At 46.0% G+C, this 24,760-nt stretch overlaps 1 protein-coding gene and 2 long non-coding RNA genes across 4 annotated transcripts in view; 1 reads left to right on the top strand and 2 right to left on the bottom strand.

Annotated features, from left to right (window-relative positions):
- Positions 1-3,333: 3,333 nt before the first annotated feature.
- Positions 3,334-8,613, bottom strand: LOC141374907 (uncharacterized). Its single transcript, XR_012382110.1, has 3 exons — positions 8,449-8,613; positions 5,512-5,777; positions 3,334-5,146 (listed from the first exon to the last, which is right to left on the bottom strand). It is a non-coding gene; the product is annotated as an uncharacterized lncRNA (long non-coding RNA).
- Positions 8,614-14,455: 5,842 nt separating this feature from the next.
- LOC141374906 (uncharacterized) overlaps positions 14,456-24,760 on the bottom strand; it is a 366,943-nt gene continuing 356,638 nt past the window's right edge. The window contains exon 9 of the long non-coding RNA XR_012382109.1: positions 14,456-15,258. This is a non-coding gene — a long non-coding RNA (uncharacterized lncRNA). The remainder of the gene's footprint in view (positions 15,259-24,760) is intronic.
- Positions 18,939-24,760, top strand: part of FGF1 (fibroblast growth factor 1) — a 93,806-nt gene continuing 87,984 nt past the window's right edge. Inside the window, exon 1 of one of the 2 annotated variants that reach the window (XM_073905536.1) lies at positions 18,939-19,366. The gene's annotated coding sequence lies outside the window, so the exon portion shown is untranslated. The remainder of the gene's footprint in view (positions 19,367-24,760) is intronic. The other variant, XM_025852238.2, reaches the window with a different exon arrangement.

Consider the following 24,760-nt stretch of genomic DNA (forward strand, 5'->3'; position numbering starts at 1 on the left):
ACACAGGTAAGTGTGGGACACACTGTCACAGAAATTCTTGCATTCAGAAACAATAAGCCAGACTTCCACTTTTCAGGTCCCTCCCTCCTGGGCCCCTCATCACCACCTGAAAATCGGGGTATGCAGCTGCCAGCATAGCAATCCTGGAGAAAAACTCCCGTGGGCTCCAGCCGCTGAGATCCTGAAGCAAAAATGACTACAGATAGGGAAAGCACGACTGTAATCATTTTCGAGTTTTTCTCTCTTTCCCTGGGAATCCCCAAGGTGAACGTGGCCACCTGGAGCTTACCCAGCTGGCTGGAGAGTGTCCCCCTTCTGTGTTCTTTGGGAGCAAGGGACACAGGGGCAGCAACTGTATCCAACCATCACGCGGGAGCCAACGAGGTTGTCATGGGTCCTGAACGGATGCAGATTTCCAGCGATGGGCTCCTCAGCGCCAGATTGCTGCAGCTGCCTGGTAGGGAGCGTGCTGTTGGCCAGGCTGTGAGCACCTGGAGGGAATGATGAAACCTGCAGGAATGCTAGAGTCACAGGAGTGCAGACGAGCCCCCTGGGGAAAATCAGCAGCCTCAGCACCCAGTGATGGCTGATTCAGTTGCAGCATCTGGGGTCAGACTGGCGTGTGGAGGCAGGCTGCTGGTCAGGGGGACCAGATAGCTTCACTCTTCACTGGGACTTTATGACAGCGCTGAAATGTATCTCCATCGCAAATGAATGTAGCCCTTATTTCCCAGTCCTCAAAAGACATGCAGAATCACGGGCGAGTCTCAAACTTAATCTCTTGCACTGATGTCCCAACTCCTGTTGGTATCACTGGGGTGGCTTAAACCATTGCCATTGTTCATTCATTCAACAAACATTTAGTAAGTGCCTCCAATGATGATAACTCACACTAAGCGATTGCCCTGGCCAGGCACTGGCCTAGATCTGGCAGGGGCATCTTATGCAATACTCGCCAAACTATCAGTGACAGACTCTACTTTGCATGAGGAAACTGAGGATCACAGAGGCGAAGGAGCCTGCTTACGCTCTCATACCAGTAAGAGGTGGTCAGTCCTCCCATGTGCCAGGCTGAGCTAATGCGATGCCCTCCTCTGGCTTTTTGGTCGATTTATCTCATCCATTCACTCACAAATTGGTCTTTATTCTCTCTGTGGGGTCTGCCCCTTAGCCTACCAACCGTATCTCTGTGTGTCAGCCTTTTCGGGAACATCTAACCCTGAGGTCCCCAACTCCTCCTGATGCCTGGTCACCGCCCTCCTGAGCTTGCCTAGACCCTCTGGCTCTTCCAGTGTTGGCCCGTTGAACCTCGCTGGTCCTCAGAGTTCCTTGACACTCAGCCCCCATGACATTTTTCACAGGAAGTCATCCCTGACTTACCCCTTCCCCCACATGCAGGACTCCAGTGTGTGATCTCACCACATCCTGGGGCTGCCTGTATTCCAACATGACATCCCACATTATGTTGAGATTTTGTGCTTCTGTCAGCATTTCCTATTAACACAGTTTCATGGGGGCGCCTGGCTGGCTCCTAACATGTGACTCTGGATCTCGGGGTGGGTCGTGAGTTCCAGCCCCACAGTGGAGGTAGTAATTTTTATTACTTAAAAAATAAGTACAATAAAAAATAAATAAAACGGTTTCATGATGGTCAGTGACTGGTGCCCAGCACGCTGCATGGCACATCATGAGTACTCAGTAAATATTTGTCAAACTGACCAGAACAGACCCACATTCCACACCAGGTCATGGGCAAGGAAAAAGCACACCGATATTTTAACACAAGACGGTAAAGCACAACCTCACGATTATCGCTCATGCTTGGAAGGCGGAAAACCATGACTGAAATATGGTAACTGAACTATACAGGAAAGGATATGACACACAGGCTAAAGGCATGAATCAGGAATGTGACCACCTGGGCTGGAGTCCTGGCTTCCCTACTTACTGTACGATCCGGGGCAAGGGGTTTTACCTCTCTGAGCCTTAGTTCTCTCATCTATAAGATAGGAGTAGTTAATCTTACAGGACTGTGTGAGGATTAAACGGATAATCCAAGTGAAGCATTTAAAAGTACACTGTTGATGTTCAGTGAGTGTTATACTTATTTTTTTGATTTTCATCATAAATGGGTTTAATAGAAAAGAGTGAGGGAGGAAACTAAGAAGATATACTAGCTTTAGTATTTTCAGAGTATGGTACAAATCCCCAGGCCAGAAAAAAAAAAAGTCCAAGTCAGAGGGGTACCTGGTTGGCTCAGTTGGAAGAGCATGTGACTCTTGATCTGGGGGTCATGAGTTTGATCCCCACATTGGGTACAGAGATTACATGAATAACTATGTAAAAACTTTTTTGAAAAATATAAACATTTTTTTAAAAATGTATTTTAAAAATATATAAAAACTTAAAACTTTAAAAAAAAAACCCTTTAAGTTAAAAATTAAAAAAAAAAATCCAAGTCAGAACTGACCAACCAGAGGCCCAGACTTTAAAATTTTTAATTAGCTACCATATTTTAAAATGAAGAAACAAATAGTCTGATTAAAAATGGGCACGGGGGTGCCTGGGTACCTCGGTCAGTTGTGTGTCTGCCTTCGGCTAGGGTCATGATCCCGGGGTCCTGGGATCTGCCGGCAGAGGGCTCCTTGCTCAGCGGGGAGCCTGCTTCTCCCTCTCCCTCTGCCGCTCCCCACGCTTGTGCACTTGCTCTATCTCGCTCTCTTTCTCTTTCAAGTGGGTAGGTGAAATTAAAAAGGGGGGGGGCAGAGGACATGAATAAAAATTTTCGCTAAGAAGACCTCCAGATGGCCAACACATCCATGAAAAGGTGCTCAACATCACTCATCATCAGAAAAATGCAAATGAGAGCCACAGTGAGTTATCACCTCCTACCAGTCAGAATAGCTAGCATCAAAGACACAGGAAGTATGTATCGGTGAGGATGTGGAGAAAAATGAAACTTGTGCACCCTTGGTGGTAACATAAACCAGTGCAGCCACTGTGGAAAACAGTGTCGAAGTCCTTCCCAAGTTAAAAACAGAAATACTATATAATCCGGTAATTCCACTACTCGGTATTCACCCAAAGTAAATGAAAACACTGGTTTGAAAACATATATAAGGGGCTCCTGGGTGGCTCAGTCGTTAAGCATCTGCCTTCGGCTCAGGTCATGATCCCAGGGTCCTGGGATCGAGCCCCACATCAGGCTCCGTGCTCAGCGGGAAGCCTGCTTCTCCCTCTCCCACTCCCCCTGCTTGTGTCCCCTCTCTGTCAAATAAAGAAATAAAATCTTTTAAAAAAAAGATATATGCATCCTTTTTTACTGCAGCATTATTCACAACAGTCAACATATGGAAGCAAACTGTTCATCGATGGATGCAACGGATAAAGAAGATATGATGTATAAACACTGGAATATTACTCAGCCATCAAAAAAAATGAGATCTCGGCATTTGCAACAACATGGACGGACCTAGAGGAATTACCCCAAGTAAAATAAGTCAGAGAAAAACAAATATCATGTGATTTCACATATGTGTGGAATCTAAAAAACAAAACAAATGAACAACAATGATGAAAACAAGCAGAAACAGACTAGAGAAGAAATACAGAGAAGAAACTGATGGTTGCCGAAGGTTAAGAGGCTGGGGGTGGTGAGGAAGATGGGTGATGGGGAGTGGGAGGCACAGGCTTTCAGTTAAGGAATAAATAAGCCATGGGGATGGAAGATACAGCACAGGGAATACAATCAATGGAAGGGTAACAGCATTGTGTGGGGACAGATGGGAGCTACACTTTTGGGGAGCACAGCACCACGTATAGACTCCTGCAATCACCATGTTGTACACCTGAAACTAACGTTAACAGTGTATCAATTATACCTCAGTGTAAAAAAAACCGAGTCTCTTTTAAAGAATGAAGAAACTTCACATTAAGAGACTGATTCCCCAGGAATCCCCCACGTTAGAGTGGGCACGGGCTCTAGCTCACCACAGCCCCTCCCGGCCTGATTGCTTCGTACCTGACCTGCTTCACACCACCCGCATTTCAATCGTGACTCCTGCAGGACATGGTGCCTTCTCAGGACCGACAGAATTCATTATTACGCACACTCCTCCTCTGCTCAGGAACCAACTCCAACTTTATCTGTCACCTCCTCTGTCTGGAGACCCATCCAGCCTCACTTCCCACGACTCTGCATCATATCCTCCATCCCGCACAGGCTACCATGCTCCTCACACTCCGGCTCCTTCCTGTTATGGGCTGGAAGGGCCCCTCCCTCCCCTCTGCTCACCCGGAGCCCCCTCACCTGCCACGGCTTAGCTCACTTCCAGTGGCCCTCAGGAGCTTCTGCCACACCTGCAGCCCACAGCGCAGTCTGCATGCCCCAGGCTTGCAGCGCTCAGGGACAGGGGCACTGATGGTCAAGTGCACTCTGGCGTTCTCCGTCTTTATCCTGAACGGAAATCTGACAAGGACAGATTTCGCTGTTCTCTCCTTTTCCCCTGCCTTCTGGGGTCTCTGTCCTTGCTGAATCTATCCTCGGGACTTCTGCGATCTAAAACAAAACCAGCATGGGGTAGAGGGGCATAGGACAAGAGGTGGGGGGGTGGGGGTTAGGGGCAATAAGAGAGAAAACTGGAGCAAACCCAGGGTGGGCAGTGAGCTGGAAGGAAAAGGAGGCTGTAGCAGCAGCAGCTGGGTATGACAGAATAGAAAAAGCAAGGAAGGATGGGGGCGCAGGGAGAGTTTTGCAGTGTGTGCTTCCATTCTGTTTCCACATGCTGTCAGAACCACACCATTCGGAGCCCCCGTGGTCTTCGGTTCTCTCGGTCTTTGATTTGGCAGTCCCATGTTTTACAGGTGATTGGAAGCTCATAAGGGCCGACTTCACTTAGCACTCCTTTCTATCTCTCAGAGCCCAGGGACCGCACACGTTCACGCAGAAAGACGGACCGCAGCGTTCTCAGGTAAGTGACCTGAAGAAGATGTCAGGCATCAAGAACCTGGGCTCTTAGATTTCACCTCTTGGCAGAAATGTGACGAGATCAGATAGCAACGTGGTTGTGCATCCCAGCCAATACCCCGGAAAATGCTCTGGACTAGAAAGCAGCCGTTCTCAAGCTTGAGCCAGCATCGCAGTCACCTGGGGTGGGGGTGGAGGATAAGAGGGAAGATGCTTGTTAAAACAAATTATTGGGTCCCACCCTCAGAGCTTCTGATTCGGCTGGTCTGAGATGAGGTCCAATAACTTGCTTGCCTAACAGCTCCCAGGTGATGCTGATGCTGCCAGACTGGGGACCACACCTTGAGGAATCCGGCCCTTGAGTCCAGGGCGGAGGTCCAACTCAAAAGTCACACCCCTGAGCCACTTTATCAAAGAAGTAACACTTCCCTCCCCATCCCTTCACTAACAGGTCAAGCAACCTTCCCCTTCAGAGTCTTTACTTGGCCCATGGACGCCCATGGCAGGGTGGAGGGTGCCCCCTTGTGGCTCAAGCGGAAAACTACCTGAACGGTAAATCACTCGCTCTTCGCCTTAACGAGGTTCGCCGAACTCATTTAATTGTACCTGCCTCACAAAAGATCCGGGGAAACCTGCGATGTTCATCATTCGCCAGATCCGGTGCACGTGTAGATGAGGGGGCCAAGGAGTTATTCAGGTGTTCGATGTCAAGTGCTTGGCCCAAAGGCGCCCCGGGGACAGCAGAAACGACTGATTCACATGGCTTGGCATTTTGTAGGGTGCGAAGCGTTTAGATTATTCACCGAATTCTCTGTTGGAGAATATGCTTTAGTCACATAAATTAGAACTGAACGATTTTAAAGCCCTGTTAGCACTATGTGACTGAGATGGGACCCTGAATGAGTTCGAACCACGTTTCTCTCCCGAATTTTCCCGAAGTTAGAAAGCAGGCCCACTACTGAGCGGGAGGCAGGAGCGAGCACGCAGCGTCTCCGCTCTCCGCAGGCCGTACCATCCCGATGTGGGGTCTGCTGCCACCTGCCGCTCACGCGCGGAACGTGCGGGAGGCGGTAACCCGGGGACACCGTCAGCCCAGCAGGCTTTTCAGACCTCAAGAGTATATTACAATCGCCTCAAGGGCCTGCCTGTTAAACCGTAGATTTCTGGGCTCCACCTTATCTGATTCGGTGGGGAATGGGGTGAGGCCTAAGAAGGTGCGTTTCTAATAACTTCCTGGGTGGTGAGGCTGCTGCTGCGGGTGGAAGTTGGCAGGGGTGGCTCCCCAAAGCACCTGGATGACATCTGTAGTTCTCCTTGTGCCACACATTTCTGAAGCTTGATTATTAATCAAAGTCTGTAAATGACCAAGAGCCTCTACCTCAGGGCTGCTCACCTGGGGCACTATTGATATTGTGTTATGGAGGGGCGTGGGGGGGCGTGCTTTAAGCTGTAGGATGTTAAGCATTATCCTTGGCCTCTGTCCTCTAGATACCAGTAGCAGCTTCATCCCTCCAGGTTTTGATAAACAAACGTGTCTCAGACATCACCAGTTGGCCCTGGGAAGCAAAACTGCCCCCAGCCAAAAATTGCTGCTCTTCAAGGTGGGCAGATGTTCCTTTCCCATTTGGTGGACTGTGAAGGCATCCTTAAATATTGCCTTGAATATATAATGATATTGACATATAGTAAATTCTCAACTCTTTGGAATTAAACAACAAAAAAACATAGCTTACACATGTTGAATACCTACTATATGCAAGGCACTCGCTAATGCTTTTCAAATCACCCCTTTTAGAGGAAAGAGAGATAGAGACAAACCAAGAAACAGGCCCTAACTATAGAGAACAAACTGATGGTAACCAGAAGGCAGGTGGGTGGGGCGATGGGTGATGTAGGTGATGGGGATTAAGGAGGGCACCTGTTGTGTTGAGCAGCGGGTGACGTATGGAAGGGCCGAATCACTATATTGTACACCTGAAACTAATATTACACTGTATGTTGACTACACTGGAATTTAAATAAAAACGTTTAAAAAATTTTTTTAAAAAGACCCCCTTTAATTCTTAGAACACTTCTTTTACTGATGAGGAAACTAAAGCTTTGACTTGTTAAATAACTTGCCCCCAGGCATGGTTACTGCCAGTGTGGGGATGTGGGGGGCTATCCAGGGAATATGGGGCTATCCAGACCACCACAGTCCAATAAAAATATAAAGCAAGTCATAAGTACGAGCCACGTGGGTGATTTTACATGTTACAGAAGTCACATTTAAAAAGAAAAAGAAACACAGTAAGATTAATTTTAGTATATAGTTTGCTTAACTCAGCATCTGAACTGTTATCGTTTTAACGTGTGATCAGTATATTTTAGATTGTTAATATATTTTATGTTCTTTCTTTTTTTGGTACTTAGTCTTTGAGATCTGTGTGTATTTTTACACTTATCACACTTCTCAATTTCCAGCAGCTACATTTCAAGGGCTTGAGAGCCGCCTGTGCTCCCGGCCGCCCCTCCGGACAGCACAGGCCCAGACTCTGCTCAGCTGTCCCTCCAGCCTTTATTTGTGGACCAACATGGGCCGATTTTACTTCAATGTCCTTCAATTTCTGCCTGCACTTCAGTCATTTTGTCAGACTCACATACCTATTCACGTACTCGGCAATCTGTTCTTGGAGTATCTCTACTTATTTTAAAACGAGGTCTACAGTTTTAATTTATCACAGTAGATGCCTCCTCTGGTGGCCAGACTGTTGACTACTGTCTAATTTTAGTTCTGATGGCTTTTCCAGTGGCTGTTTCCCCACACAGTCTGTGTTTGTACTTGCATAACAGAGATCATTCATCTTATCTGATGCTAACCACAGAGGCACATTTTCGTCATACTCTCGTGCTTTCTGGTTTATCTCCCAACATCTAGGAATGTTCATTCTCATTTGAGGATTCTGCCTTTCTCCGGCCCCTCTGCAATGTTTCTCCCTGTAGTTTCTCACATTGTCCTTTTTAAATGTTCCTTTCCTTTTTTTTTTTTTTTTTTTTTTAAGTAGGCTCCACACCCAACGTGAAGCCCAGTGCAGGAGGCCCAAACTCATGACCCGGAGATCAAGACCTGAGCTGAGATCAAGAGTTGGCCACTTAACCAACTGAGCCACCCAGGGGCCCCTTAAATATTCCTGATCAGTCAGGAAACCAATGATTTGTCTAGAGAATTTTGTAACAAACCCTTAGTCTTACCACATTTGCTCATTCACATTTTACAGGTGTGAAAATCAAGATGGACTTAGATCATAAGGTCAACTTATACCAATAAAAAGTAGTAACGAGCGCTATTCCTTAAGAAATGCTTCCTATGAACCATGCACTGTGCTCAGCACCTGACACACGCTGTCTCATTTACTTCTTCTCATAGTCTCATGAGGTACCTGCTATTGTGATGGCCATTTTTGAGGTGAGGAGAGGAGGCACGGAGCGTTGAAGTAACTTGCCCAGGCTCTCCCAGGTAGCAACTGGCCGAGCTGGGGGTCTCTCCAGATCTGTTTGATGATAGAGTTGATATCCTGACCTCCAGGCTCCACTGTCTGAAAGATGTTGTACAAATGTTGTCCTTGTTTCTGAGTCTGTAAGGATATGCTTCCATAGATCATACACCTCACCTGGGTTACCATATACCTTTATAGGAGAAAAAAATATGTATGTACTCTCGGTATTCTAGGGACTGCCTCTGAAGCCACAGGCCAGGACTTCTCAGGATGAGCACTCTTGCTGTCTTAAATAGGAGGTTGAGACTCAGGTCCATCACGAGCTCAGACCAGGAGGCCCAGCAAGGTCACATCCGAACCCAGTAGAAGAGCATAGGGGCTGAAGCCAGAGTACAGTGGGTCTAGGAGTGAATTAAAGTGGAATGTGAGAGCAGATGGTGAAGACAGGCTTCCAGGGGGACAAGAGAGAGGGTGAGAGGTGAAGGGACAGGGCTCAAAGGAGGGGCTGTGCTTTTGCCTTACAGTTCTGTTTTGTGAAAGACTTCAGCATGTTGCAGTGCTGATGGGGAGAAGTTAAGAGTTGAAGACACAGGAGAGCTCAGGGAGGGGTAAATGGGAATCAACAAGGACCCTAAAGAGTCAGGACAGGAAGGCGTGTGGAGTCCCTGTGGGGGAAACATGTTTGCCAGGTTTAATGCCAAAGCCTGTTTGTTCCTACCTCATTCGGTCACCTCCCAATGTCACTGCCTGATAAATCACCACTGTCAAAATGCCCATGGTCAACAGGCTTGGGAAGTTAAGTGTTTATATGCTTTCTCCCCACTGGGCATAACTTTTTATCCTTTCAGTGAGGAAATGCAAAATACATGATACTAGAATGTGCATCTGGGGGCAGGCCCATATGCAGGTGACATGGTTTGGTGCAGGGGACACTGAAATCTGTTTCCACCTAAAATAGCTCTCACAGGCTTTCCTGGGTTCTTAAAACATCCCACCATTTGAATTTTCTTCCTGAAGAGTCCTGTTGAAATACCAATAGGTCAAAACAATCTTGAAAAGAGCACCTAATGTTTATTGTAGCATTATTCACAAAACCAGAAGGTGGAGGCAACCCAGTGTCCATCAATGGCTCCACGGATAAACAAAATATGGTTTAGACATACAATGGAATAGTATTCAGCCTTAAAAAGGAAGGAAATGTTGACACATGTCACAACATGGATGAAAGTTGAGGACATTATCTTAAGCGAAATCAGACAGTCACAAAAGGACAAATACTGTATGTTTCCACTCATACGAGGTACATACAATAGTCAAAATCGTAGAGACATAAAGCCGAATGGTGTTTGTTTGCCAGGAGCCAAGGAGAGGGAGCAATGGGAAGTTGTTGTCTAAGGGCACAGAGTTTCTGTTTTGTAAGACAAAAAGAGCTCTGCCTTTCTGCCTGTTGCCTGCTCCCCTCCCCAGGGACGCAGTGTTCAAGCTGGACCACTCCCTCCAGGCTCCAGGCTCCTGTTAACCTAGAGCCATCCTCATCTGTCTCCACTCTCCACCTGCCATTGTGGTCATGTATGGGGACATCATCAACCATGATGATAAGTCCTCAGCCATCAAGATCTAGGAGGTCAAGGGTGGGCTGCCCCCCGAGGTGGAGGGGAAGATGGTCAGGGGGATAGAGGGTAACACTGATGACTTACTCGTTTGTGGCAACGCCTCCACTAAAGACCCTGAGAATGAGGGTACTAAAAGCAGTCACTGGCATTGATACTTCATGGACTATCACTTGCAGGAAACCAGCTTCACGTTAAGAAAGCCTGTACATCATAGATGACATGAACTCGACCAAAGGCAAACCTGAAGAACAGAGACCCCGGCTGCAGAACAAAGCAAGCCTATCCTCGCTAATTGCAAAAACCACCAGCTCTTTACGGATGGAAATACAAATCCTGATGGCACGCTTGCTCTGCTGGACTACTATGAGGATGGTGTAACCCCCCGATATGACTTTCTTTAAGGATGGTTTAGAAATGGAAAAATGTGACTAAGTTTGGCTATTACTTTAGATCACCTGCTGTCGTAACTGCTGCTGCTTTTCATGCCCACACCACCAGGACTCAGACCAACGGGTGATGTCCTCGTGAAGTCTTCATTTACTTTGACCTTGATTTCTTTGGAGGAGAGGCATTGTTTTTAAGAAAAAAAACAAAACATCATGTAGGCTGTCTGAAAATGAAATCATTTAAACTTTAAAAAAAGATGAAAAGAGTTCTGGAGCTAGAGGGTGGTGATGGTTGCATGAGAACGGGAAGGTACACAATGCCACTGAACTGTGCACTTGAAAATGGTTACAATGGTAAATTTTATGTCATATGTACTTTATCACAATTTTTAGTTTTTAATTTTTTACCTTTTCTTTGGTCCCCCCCCCTTTTACTTTTTCAGAGACAGAGAGCATGAGGGTGTGAGGGGGGGAGGAGCAGAAGGAGAGAGAGAGAGAAAATCCCAAGCAGGCTCCACGCTCATCACAGAGCTCCACGTGGGGCTCGATTTCACAACCCTGAGATCATGACTTGAGCTGAAATCAAGAGTCAGAAGCCCAACCGACTGAGCCACCCAGGTGCTCCCCTTTTTCTCTTTATTTAAAGTAGGCTATACGCCCAGCATGGAGCCCAACACGGGGCCTGAACTCATGACCCAGAGATCAAGACCTGAGCTGAAATCAAGAGTTGGACACTTATTAACCAACTGAGCTACCCAGGTGCCCCTATTTTTTAACTTTTAAAAAAAAAATTTATTTTTAATCTCTACACCCAATGTAGGGCTCAAACTCACAACCCCAAGATCAAGAGTCACACGCTCGAACCACTGAGCCAGGCAAGCACCCCATCACAATTTTTTTTAAAAAATTAAATACCCAGGTCATTTGACAGGAGCCACTTGATCACTTGTTCTCATCTACTGTTAGTTTGGCTCAGTTTTGCTTTTCAGTAAAAGACTATCAGTCTTGAGCAGGACATCGAGGGGCTGGGACCCGAAGAGTGGGCAATACAGACAACAGTCATAAGGAGGAGAGTTCACCGGGCTCTAGGACGTGCTTCGAGAAAGGCCCAATCTGGGGTTCCTGTCCTGAGCTGAGGGGACACCCCTGGGGATCCTTGGTAGGAGGAGGAAAATCTGAAAGCCCCAGACACCTTGAGGAGCTGCTTTTTGAAAGAGAGGACATCAGCCTTTGGGGTTTTTGTTGTTGTTGTTGTTTGCCCTTTTACTGAGGGCCGCCTGGCCAGAGACCTCCCTCTGGGAGAGTAATAATACTATACAGTTATGATGATCAATTAGGCTTCTGTGAGTCGGTGACACTGGCTTACCCAGAAAACCTTCTCCCAGGTCCCCCATCTCACAAGCTGGTGTAAGAGGGGGCCCCTGACACCATGTCTCAAAGTCATGGATGGGTGTGAGGACGGTAGAGCTACACCCGACTGGCCAGAGGGAGCCTCTCAGTCTAGTGCTTTCCTTAATTCAGCCAGCACCTCCTCCACCTTCAGCCCTGGGAGAGAGAGGCATTTTGGTCACAGAAAGTAGCATTTTAAACCTCTCTCATTAATGAGGGAGACAGAATTGTTATACTAGTAGGGGAACACTCAAGAAGGAATAAATTTCATTTCCATGCATCTCCAGCTTGAGTCCCAGGCTTAACAGATGCTATTTTTATCAAATACTTTCTATTCTGTGACATGCTTTGCCAACTTTCTATTATTAGACAAATCAGGAAAAGTCCACATGTGATTTTTCTTCCTTCTGGCTTCTCCCTCCTCGTTTGCAAGATCGTGGTGGTTTGGGAGGGGGCACTGTCCTTTCAATAGAAGGTAAATGACAAGGAAATGGCAGCCATCAGAAAACCCAACTTGGTGCCAAAGCATTCTGGAAATTGGCTCTGCTTCCTTTGCAAATGACATCGCGTCCTGGCTTTACCCCATCCCAGATGGCATAGCTGATGGGACAGGAAAAAAAAAAATACTGATTTTAGAGTACTTACAGCGTCATGTCTCCCCACCCCCACTTCCTGTGAAGGAGGATTAGCCTTGGCAGCTAGGTTTTGGAGCCTTTCTTGTGTGGAATATAGGAAAATGCTGGAAGGGATTCTGAGTCACGCAGTGCTGTGGGCGGGGATGGCTTGATGAGTCCACTGAAGAAAAGGCAAGGAATTACCTGCTAGGGAAAGCAGATCAGAAAGTAAGAGGGAGGGGGCGCCTGGGTGGCTCAGTCGTTAAGCGTCTGCCTTCAGCTCAGGTCATGATCCCAGGGTCCTGGGATCGAGCCCCGCATCTGGCTCCCTGCTCAGCAGGAGGCCTGCCTCTCCCTCTCCCACTCCCCCCGCTTGTGTTCCCTCTCTCGCTGTGTCTCTCTCTGTCAAATAAATAATAAAAATCTTAAAAAAAAAAAAAAAAAAGAAAGTAAGAGGGAGGATAAGAAAGCTAAGAGCCAGAGATGGGATGAACCGGGGCGGGGGGCGGAATTTAAGAGATAAGTTAAGGGGGATTGTAGTAGCTGGTGGGCTGTCATAAGAAGAATTTGGGAGAGAGATGGGAGGAGATTTTTCAGAAACGTTGTTGGTGTTATGAATAGAACCCATCCTCCTGTTGGCATTTTTTTAAAAAAGATTTTATTTATTTATTTGACATAGAGAGAGAGCACAGTAGGGGGAGCAGCAGGTGGAGGAAGTAGGAGAAGCAGGCTCCTCATTCGGCAGGGATCCCAATGTAGGGCTCCATCCCAAGACCCCGGGATCATGACCTGAGCCAAAGGCAGCCGCTTAACAGACTGAGCCACCCAGGTTTCCCTCTTACTGGCATTTTTAAGATATTTCAGTAAAGACAAAAATTGATTTCATTTTTTTTTTTTTTTTTTTTTTTGGTATGAGGGACTCGGGTTTATTCAAGGCAGCCTGGACTACTGGAAGCTAAGGTTAATAGTGAAAGATAACCACATTTAACCCCCCTTCTCCCATCAACACATACTAGAGTTCAGGTATTTCAAACTGGATTTGAACTGCAAATGTGTCTTGTTCGGTTTCCTGACAGTTAAATTTTTTTTTAGTCACCATTGAAAATTGTGATTTCACATTTAAAAAGCCTGCATTTCCTGCTTCTTTTGAAAAAAAAAAAAAAGGAAAATCTGGCAACATGAGACTCTCGTTTCCATATGTCAAAAAAGGCTCATGCTCTCTCGTTAACCCCAGCGCCTGGCACTCACATAAGGTTTGCGCATGCACATAAACCTGGCCCACTTCCCCCCTTTCTATTTCCTACCATCTGGTAACAGCAGACTACATCATTGGGGCCTGCTCTCCTGCTGAGGACAATTACAAAGGTTGGACAAAATAAAAATAAAATCAAACTGAAGGACACCAAAGAGTTAAAAAGATAATGAAGAGATGCTAAACCAAGGTCTGGGGAAAGATGGGACTTTAGGCAGGCAAACCCAACAACTGAGGTGTCTTTTCCCCTCAGGATATTTGCTACTTCTGGAAGAGACAACTAAGAGGTTGAGAGGCTAAGCAGCATGGAGGCAGTTTTGCATCCTAAGAGGACAAAAGTTGGAATCCAGTACCCACCATAGGAGAGGAGACCCTGTAATCCCCCATTTTACATGAGGGCCCTGACTGAAATCCAAATATATTGGTAATTACATTAAATGTCAATGGACAAAATACTTCAATTCAAAGTGAAAGAGTACTGAACTGGATTAAAAAAATCTACATACTAACTAGAAACACATCTTAAACATTAATTTTAAAAATGTTAAAAGGGTGGAAAATATGTAAATATTAACCAAAATTATATTAGTATTAATAGTATATGTTAATATCAAATTATATTTTAATGCAAAGATCATTACTACAGCTAAAAAAAAAGATACATCATAATAATAAAAAATTCAATTCACAAGGAAGACACAGTGATTATAAAACTTGTATGCATCTTATAATGTAGCTTTAAAAATATGAAGCCAAGGAGCCCCTGGGTGGCTCAATCAGTTAAGCGTCTGACTCTTGATTTTGGTGCAGGTCATGACCTCAGGGTCATGAGATCGAGCCCTGCATTGGGCTCTGTGCTCAGCAGAGAGTCTGCATGAGATTCTCTCTCTCCCTCTCACTCTACCTCTCTCCCCTGCTTGCTCTCTCTCTCTCCCAAATACATAATTTTTTTTAAATATGAAGCTAAGATTGATAAACCCACAGGATGAAGTGAGCAGATAAATGAGTAAGGATACAGATTATTTGCACATAATTAGCAAATGACTTAACGGACATATATAGAATATTGCACACAACAATTACAGAATTCGGGTTCCTCAAATATTTATGACTCTCTACCTTCCAAGAAAATAATAGGATTGAAATTCTCTGTTTCATTTTATGTTAGGTGTGTCCATAGGACTTGTTTTGGTCAATGAAATGTGAACAGAAGTACTTTCTAGGTGCTAGTGTATTAGTAAAGGTATCTCCTTTTTCTTTTCTTTTTTTAATATTTTATTTATTTGACAGAGAGAGACACAGCGAGAGAGAGGGAACACAAGCAGGGAGAGTGGGAGAGGGAGAAGCAGGCTTCCCACCGAGCAGGGAGCCTGATGCAGGGCTCAATCCCAGGACCCTGGGATCATGACCTGAGCCAAAGGCAGATGCTTAACGACTGAGCCACCTAGGTGCCCAAGGTATCTCCTTTTTCCTTCCTGACAGCAGAGTTCCGGATTTCCTTGGCCTCTTTGAGCTCTGGGTCCTTGATTAAGGATGATATGGAGCAGAGTTCCCCAGCCAACCTGAAAAGGGACAAGTTGATGTTCATTAATGAGAAATAAACCTTTGTTATTTTAAGTCACTGACATTTGGGGATTAACTATAACCACAGTATAACCTAGTCTATCCTGACTAATACAGGTATAAAAAATGGAGGACCTTTTTTCAGGCACAGAGGTGAGCCTATCTTGAAAGAGTATGGCCTGATGAATTCCTAGGAATCCACTATGGCTGAAGCTCCAGGGAGGTGGGGGTGGGAACAAGGCTGGTAAGGGAGAGCAGCTCCCATGAAGAGCCCTAAGTAAACTGGTTGGAAGCAAGTTTGGAAGGGCTTTGGATTTAACAATAAGGAATAGATACTGTCCTGGAAGTTGAAGGATCTCCGCAAGTTGGTGACTGGTTGAATATTGCTAGTAATGGAGATGATAAACTAGAGAGAATCTAACTGATGTGAAAGGAGGAAATCAGGTAGAGGGCTATTCTCAGTGAACACGTTCCAGGGTTATTTTTCCAGTTCCTAGAGATAGCCATTATTAGAATTTGGTGACAATTTCTCCAGTCCTTGCATGCACATGCAAACACACACATAAACCAATTTAAAAACATGAATCACATCAATCATACTCTACCTGCTATTCCAAAATTTTTTCCCAGTTAATAATATCTTCATGGTTATTTTCTGTGTCATCTTTTGTTTCTTTCCTTTTGACTGAATCGCTAATATATGGCTGTGCTAGAATTACATAACTATTCCCCTACGGACAGATATTTAGGTTGTTTCCACTGTTACAATGCCTCAGGGACCATCTTGCTAATAATGTCCATACCTTGTTTATCTCTTCTTTCTACAGACAGTTGAGACCAATTTTGCCACTATTTGAATGGTGACAATTTTAGGCTGGGTCACAGGAGCACAACCAGGCTGGCCATTTGAGGTGACAATTTTGGTTAAGGGTATGCCTCAGATATACCCAGAATAGGGTCTCGAGCATAGCGAGCACTCACTAAGTATTTGTTGAATGAACGAACAAATGAATCCACATCCACTGCAGACGTGTGTCGGGCCTGCCCTGCCCTCATCTATAACAGAATTTCTCAACCTCAGCACTACTGACTTTGGAGGCTACCTTTTGTTGTGGGGGCTGTTCTATATATTGTAGAATGTTTAGCAGCAATCCTGGTCTCTACCCTCTAGATGCCACTAGCACGACCCCGGTTGCAGCAACCAACTCTGTCTGTAGAAATTGCCAAATGTCCCCTGGGAAATAAATCACTCCCAGTTGAGGACCATGAATTTATAACATGGGTTGTACTTGTGTAAAGGCAAAGGCCCTTTCTCAAAACAACCTACTCTATAGAGGTTGACCCTCCTTCCAATGCTGCCATACTACCAGGGCCCTTCTTCTTGGGTTCTCAGAGTCCTTTCATAGAGAGTCTACATTGTTCTTGGTTCAGACGTCATTTCCCTAGGGCCACCTTCCCTGCCATTTCCTTCAGGAAATGGGTCCATCCTCATTATTTTTTTGTCAGTCTCCATTCTACATTCTCTATTCACCAAATGCCCCTCCTTAGTAGTACTTACCAAAGTTGAATTTTAGGGTTATTTGAGTAATTATTAAATTAAGCTCTTTGCCTCACTCAGCTCCCCAGAGGTAGCCACAAGTAAGAATCTGGCATGTAACATGTCAGTTTTTGCTCATGATGTTTCCATCTAGTGCTGGAAACAATGCCTGACATACAGTAGGTGCTCAATTCTGTTGGATGGACGGACAACAATTTGTTATCAGTTAGCCATGGCCAGCTCAGGGTACAATGATCTTCAACCATCTGTGTTCCTGTGCCTTCTGAAACAATTCTGAAACAATTCTGAAAAATGTTACCTATACCTACATTTTAAAGTTGATATGTTACATGTTCATCATTAGGTTCATTTGGCTTCAAGATAATAGCTTCCAGCATAATGTAAATATTGGGAATGAAAAATTAAGCTGTACCACCATTCTTTAAATATACCTCTTAATCTCTTATTATTTCTAATATTCCCTATGATTTGCCTTCACAGTGCTTTCTTTCAAAATCAAGGAATAGAAGAAATGAGTTTTGTTAAATAAAAAAAAATGCCTTAATTAATCATGAAAGGAAGCTGAATTAAATTTATAAAGGAAGTTTCCAGTTTGGAGAACCTGGACCTGGAGATACTTATATTTGGAGCAACTGCCCCTTAGTAAGATTTGTGGAGTGAGGGGTATGCTTTCCAGTAGGGGAAGGATTATTACCAACACAGACACTTTCTCAGGCAAATCAGTTTAGGAAACGGTGCCTAGAGAAACTGAGAATATGGAAGCCAATTCTCTGAAAATAATCCTTGCCCCTTCTGAAGTTTTGACCACCATCCTGGGAGTAATGCCGCAGAGTGGCCTGAAGGGGTCAGTGTTGGACAAGCTGATGGACTCTGTCACTGGCACTCCCCTTTTCCGGAGAGAAAAGGCCAAGTCCACCTAGATGCAGTGGGGAGCCCGGGCGGGGGCGGCCTGGCCCAGTCCTGTCCGGTGTGCATGTGTTCACACTGTGAATTAGCCATAGGAGACCGGTTCCCAGGAGAATGGAGGCTAGAGATTCTCCCTCCTGTATCTAGAATCAGGGTCTGGGACTGTAAACAGATGAAAATCTCTTTCTCTCTCTGCTTCAAGAACTGGGTTTAGGAAAGAAATTGAGGAGCGAAGTCATGCATCTATATCAACTGTGAAGATTTTTTATTTTCCTCTTAGGAAATGAAAACAAGAGTGAAATCTCAGTTATTTATAGTTCAGCAGACAGTAAGCAAAGGGGCCAAACACTCCGGCTCTGGAATCAGATAGATGAGGAGGGCTCAGATCTCTCCTCGGCAAGCCCACCTTTCCCAGCCCCTGCTTCTCGGCCTGTCCCATCGGAACCACAGTCCCTTTCACAAAGGGCTGCCGGCAGGAGAGACGAGCCAGCGCAGGGAGAGGGCTCGGCATAGGAATGGCATGTAGCAAGAGCTTAATAAGTTAACAGTGATGATGGTGAAGATGATGATACAGCATTTGTCAGGCATGAGTGTTTCAGAACTTTCCATTCATGTCTGAAGAGGAAAAACCGGAGGTGAAAAACCAAGACATTAAAAGGTTTTAAGTTTCATAAGCCTAGGAGTTAGAAGCAGAAACAGCAGGATTGGGGGAGCGGGGAATCAGGGCGCTTCAATGCTACAGGCTGGCTCTGTTCCTGCACTTTGCTCCTGACCGCCTCCCAGGCCTGAAGGTCCCAGCCGGTGCTGAGAAGAGGGTCTCGATGTCTAAGATAGTGTGTATGTGATGGCCATATCTATGTTGACCGTATGACAGGTCCACCGGCCTCAGACAGAAAAGTAATGGCATTGCTCATTATATGTATCCTCTGTGAAACCTCATGGTGGGGGGGGTGGGGTGGAACTAGCTGACCTAAAATTAGTAATGACTAATTGCTGGGATATATGGAAAGTCAGGTCCAGAGCAAGGCCCCCAGAGTTCTGCCTTATACAGGGAAAGGTAACAGGGACTAGTTCAGCGAGAGGCATGGAGACAACTTGGATAAGATACCGGTCCTTTCACCTGGCAGCTCTCCAGCCTCCAAATAGCTTTTGTGTCCCGTCCAAAAATAAGATCACATGAGAGGGGAGAAATAAATACACAAGTGCTTGTCCTTGGGCTTTCTGTGGGTACACCAGCATCAGCCGCACTGCTGGAGGCCCGGAGGGGGTGGCCTCCCAGCATACTTGGCTGCCTCTGTCTTTAGGCTCTCGGGGCTGGGAAAACAACCTGTATCAGGGTGGGTGTGGTGTGTGCTTTGCACTCAGCCCTCCTCTTAGGACTCCCTTGAGCTCCATTCACACCGAAGAGGGAGCAGGAAAGAGAGGATGAGCGAGCAAGCCGAACCAACAGCCTGACTCCAGGGGAATGAGGGCCTCATCTCCTTTTGGGGAAGGACACTCCCTTCTGATGGAGAATGGGAACTCCCTCCCGCAGCGGCCTGCCTGCTAGCTCCAGCTAGCTCAGTGTGGACTCCATAGGCTGCTGAGGCCTCGCCTGCGACCCTCACCCCGTAAAGAAAGTGCCTCAGAGCCAAAGCGAAGAGGTGAGTGCATTCCTTTCCCCAAGGGGCTCAGTACTGCAGATGTTATGCTTGGCTTCATGCTCCTGCCCAGCACGAATGCTCTCCCCTGCCCTGCTTCTGCCTCTTCTCCCTGATCTGGGACCGTGGCAGGCTGCAGTCTCCGTGAAGGATGCTAGCTTCAAATACCTGTACTCTCTTCTCTCATTTAAGGCCAATTTGCTCCCAGAAAGAACTGGCTAGGTCTAGTTCTTAGCGGGGAAGCAGGAAATGATTCCCACCAAGTGAATTATCTTTGCTGAGATCCAAGAAGATGTTTTCCAAGAAATCATTAGACAAATCCCATTATAGTAGAATTAATGCTTAGTTTTAAAAAGCCCTGCATGACATAGGAAATAAAAGGATGTCAGCTCATTCCTTATTATTGGGCAAAAGGGAAAAAACACATACGGGATGTGCAGAGCTTCCTCTCCCCTCACGCCTTCCACACCTCATCCTGGCTTCTTAGAACCCTGCAAAATATACTTAACAGATCCTCGTTTCTTTGGCTAAGAACAAGAGGAATAAAATGGAGGGTTTGGGGAGAATTGCTCTGTAGGCAGAGTCACAGGACAGAGAAGACAAATTTCGTAGAGTCTTGGTTTCCCCTCCCAAGCACATGACAGGTACCTGTGCCCGTATGGGGATGTGTGCAGATGTCACCATCACTTGCACATGCCTAACACTAACCCTGTTACAGACCCCGCCTTGACTATGGACCACAAATATCTGTGCTAAGAAGAAGTCAACAAAATGTAGGTGGGAGCAAGGTAACTACTCCAATGAATCAGGATGCTTTTAGTGACAGTAGACTGAAACCCATTTTGAAGAGACTTGGGCCGAAACGAGGAAATCTGTTTCCTCATGTAAGCGAAAAGGCTTTGGTATGGCGGGATCCAGGCGCCCAGATGATGGCATCCTGACTCCACTTCTCGGCTCTGCGGCCCTCAGAACCCCAGTCATTCTATCCCAGGAAGACTCGCCGACGGCAGTGGTGAAATGACAACCAGCGGCGCCAAGCTGACACCCTCCTGGCCCAGCCACCCTAGAAGAACAGCCACTTCCCATTCCCAAGAGTCTAGAGTCTCAGAGTCACATCTTTCTGAACCAATGTGGGCACCGTGCCCATCCCTGCCCCAGGGGTGTAGTCATCCCCACCCAAAACCACATGGACTGAACGCAATGAAGGGCTGGGTCCCCAGAGATAACCAGGGTGCTAGTCCTTGGAGAGGGGGCTGGATACAGGGCAGCCACGGTCAACGTGGGCCACTCCATGTTGCTCTTTTTGTGATGGTCTGGATTAAGAGTTCAAGTTCCTCCAACATAACTCCTCCTCCTCCTCTCTCTTACAGTCCACAAAATTAGTGACAGCAAGTCTCATAATAAGGATAATTATTAGAAGTGACTAAAAGACCCCATGGCATCTCATTCCTAGAGACCCCAGACCATGGAAAAGCCACCAGAAGGCTTGTCTCTGGCTCAGTCCCTGGACAATTCACCACACCGAGACCCACCCAGGCCCCCAACCTGCCTGTGTGCACACGGATCTCCCCTTCCCCCTCACCCACCCCTGCCCACTTGGGTCTCCCTCTGCTCCACTGATGTGAACCCATCTTGCCTTTCAAGGGCCAGCCTCAGGTCTGCCTCTGCTCTGAGGCCTGCCCAGGCCCATCCAGGCTTTCTGCTGTCTCCCACCCTGAATCTGGGCAGCAGTGACAGTCACTAGTAAGGCTTACTGTACCTTACTTTCTCTCCCAGCTTGAATTTTACATTCCGGGGGGAGGGGGGGGAATTAGATTTCATCTCTAGCTCTCTCTGTGGTGTCTGATACCTAGCAGGTACCCAATTAAGTGACCAATAGAAATCCAGCATCCCCAAATACCTGAGAGAGGATGGCTTGGTGACTTGAAATCCTATATTTTTATTTTAAAAGTAATATGATAACTATAGCAGACAGAGATTGAGTTTGAACTGTGTGTTGCCCTCATGGGCATCATCTCAGGACAAACTCTCCCCATGATTCTACAAGTATTGTCATTATCCCCATTTAACATATGGGGAAACTGAGTCTCAGAGAACTGAGCTACTTGTCCCATATCATACAGCTAGTAAGCGGTAACATGGGAGTTGGAACCCAGGCACGTCTGCCATCTCATTTCCTATTAAACTTGTCACTGACATGCTTATCAGGGGAGCTTCCGGCTGATTGATTTTAAAGACCAAGGAACACCGGTGACCGGCCAAAGGGCATGAGTCAGCTTGGATATTTTGGACCCATTCTCTGCCAGTGGGGCTCCCAGTGCCTCCATAGGGGGGTCCTTATTAGACTGTACTCAGGGCTGAGGAGATACTCACCTACCCCAAAGCCAAAAAGAAAGTCAGGGCACATGGATTTCCCCAAATAAGACACCTCTGGGGCTCTGTAGAGAGTGAGGTACTTTTTCTATTAAATGAAGGTAGAGCGGTCGTTCAGGAAATGTGAGCTGGCAAGCGGGCTTTAGAATTTAAGCCTGCCCTTCTGGCTGCCCATCATTACGTAGATGGCCCTGACATTTCTACTTTCAGAGGGTAGCTTGCAGGATTTGGAAAGCAACCAAATTCTGATCTCAAAGGAATCCAAAATCTTGAGAAAATGGTAAGTATTTTTTGTACTGCCTGTGCCTCGAGCATCCAACCACTGGCCTCTTGTCTGATGCTGTCACCTGTGGGGCCCGTGAGGTGCTTGCTTTGAGGGTATGTGGTTTCCTTGACGCACACCGACCTATTCATACGGGTTAGCATCTTCTCAAGAGCAGAGCCTGCTTGACTAATTTCATTAATCGTCCCAAGGTCCCATGGGAGGGTCGGAGCGAGAGTGTTCTCACAACTGAGGCACGGTGAGACTGAGTCCAGTCCCAGGTTACACAGGGGTTACACAGAGTCCAGACTGGGGCTAGCAGAGCTCTGAGGTCTCAGGGTCCAAGCCTACTCACTTCTCAAGTTTATTGTAGAAAACAGTTAAAGACAAAAGAATCATATAGGCTAAGTAAAATTCTCTGGCTAAGTCTTTAAGAGGAAAAGCACTGTTAGACCCAACAGAAATGAAACTATACGTTCGCACAAAAACTACACAGATCTGTACACAAACGTTCATGGCAGCATTATTCATCATAGCCCAAACAGGGAAACAAGCCACACGGCCACAAGCTGGAGAATGGGTACCTAAGATGTGGCATCTCCGGACAATGAGATATTACTCAGGATATTACTTCAAGGAACCTCGGAGACATTATGTTTTTTAAGGGAAAAAAGCCCATACTGTATGACGCCATTTCAGACAGAAAGCAGACAAGCGGTTGCCTAGGCCTGGCAGGAGGTGGGGGGATGGGGAGTGATTGCTACTGTGTATGGGGTTGCTTCTACAGGATGACAAAAATGTTCTAAAATTAGTGGTGATGGTTGCACAATCATGTGAATACACTGAAACCATTTGACTGTTTACTTTAAATGGGTGAACTGTATGGTATGTGAATTCTATCTCAAACTTGTTTCAAAACCCAAACCATGGTTAATGAAATAATGAACCCAGTGACAGGGCTTCCCTGAAGGATGTGGTCTCACCCGTGGGCTCTGATCAGCTCGGGTCTTCTCCTGCAGAGCTCGGCCAAGACAATCCGAGGGGCAGGGATACAGATGGAAAAGACTGGATCCTTTGATTTCTCCACAGAGAGACTACACGAGGAGGAGTTCTGACGGCCTCTTTCCCGTGTGGATTACTTACAATTTTATGGAATCGATCTCACTATTCTGTTTTCATTTCTGGGTTTCAAGTCAGGCTTCAAAAAGCATTCTCCGTTCTAAGATTATAAATTTTATAGAACTTAACTAATGTTTTCATCTAAGGTTTGTCTTCTTACATTTAAATACTCAACCAAGGATCCAGGTTGTTTTTGTTTGTTTTGCCAAACAGATAGCCAGTTATTAAATCAGGAGTTTTAAATTTGGGGTTACGATGGACTTGGGGTATCTTGTAACTTCCAGGAATATAAAAAAAATGTGAGTGTGTGTGTGTGTATGTGTGTCTGTTCATTTTGGGGGGGAAAAGGGTTATAGATCTTGTCACATTCTCAGGGGTTTTGTGACTCACAGAAAAAAACCACTGAACTCTACATTTCATAACCTGGGGTCCAGGTGGACTGTGCACGTATATTCCAGTGCACGAGGCTGAATCCAAGCCAAGAGGACAATTATTAAACAATTACAGGGGAGGCCTGAGCAATTACTTCTGGGGAAAGTTCTCTGTCACACGTCTAGTGAGAGTTGTACCACCTTTTGGTTTGACGGCTTACTGAGGCAGAGAACAAGAAGTAACTCTCACGGGCTCTCCCTGGGCCTAGAAAACTTTAGGTTTTTATTCATCTGCTGACAGATCAGTGGAGCTAAATCATTTTAGCTGACAAAACTTGGGGCCTTCTGTCACAAAGAATTTGAGGAGGCTCATGGTCCTCAATATAAATGAATGATCAAGTGGAAATGAAACTTCCATGACAAAGAAGGTGGCAGACCCTTGTGTGTGTGTGTGTGTGTGTGTGTGTGTGTGTGTGTGTGTGTGTGTAGACTCATATATTCATGTACTAAATAGATATGTAACACCCAATGCATGCCAGGCATGGTCTAGACTGGGCTCCTCAAAGTGTGGTCCCCGGACCAGCAGTTTCACCATCACCTGGGTACTTGTTAGATGTGCAAATTTCCAGGTCCACCCCAGACCTCCTGAATTAGAAGCTTTGGAGTCAGGGCCCAGCAATCTGTGTCTTAATAAACGCTCCAGGCGATTCTGATGCACATCCATGTTTGAGAACCACTGGTCTAGAGACATCTAGGGATGTAATGGTGAAAAGACAGATGAAATCCCTGCTTTCCTCATGGAGTTGACATTCCAATGTGTGTGGTAGGGGAGGCAGGAAACAAACAAGTAAACAAATAACTGAAGATGACAATGTTCCGATGGCAGTATGGTCTATGAAGGAAAAGAAAGCAGGGGGATATGAAAGACAGTGATGGGGGCTGATTTAGAGCCAGTGGCCAGGAAAGAGGCAATCTGAAATGAAATAAGAATGATAAGCTATAGCTGGCCGGGCAAAGAGGGGCAGAAAATAAATGTGTACACTTTAGGTAGAGGGAATAGCAGATGCAAAGGTCCTGAGGCAGGACTGTATTTGGCCTAGATGAGTATTATGACTGGAACAAGTGAGCAAGGAGTTCATAGCAGGTGGAATTAGGGAAGCAGGTGGAGGGAGCAAGCTTAGCTTTTGTTCTTAGAATAAGTCAAAGGCAACGGACAGTTTTGAACAAATAGGGACATGATCTGATTTACCTTTCAGCAGGATCCCTCTGGAA

This window comes from Callorhinus ursinus, unplaced genomic scaffold (assembly GCF_003265705.2).
Source record: "Callorhinus ursinus isolate GAN/ISIS: 27379988/994484 unplaced genomic scaffold, GSC_fseal_2.0 scaffold23, whole genome shotgun sequence".
Taxonomy (NCBI): domain Eukaryota; kingdom Metazoa; phylum Chordata; class Mammalia; order Carnivora; family Otariidae; genus Callorhinus; species Callorhinus ursinus.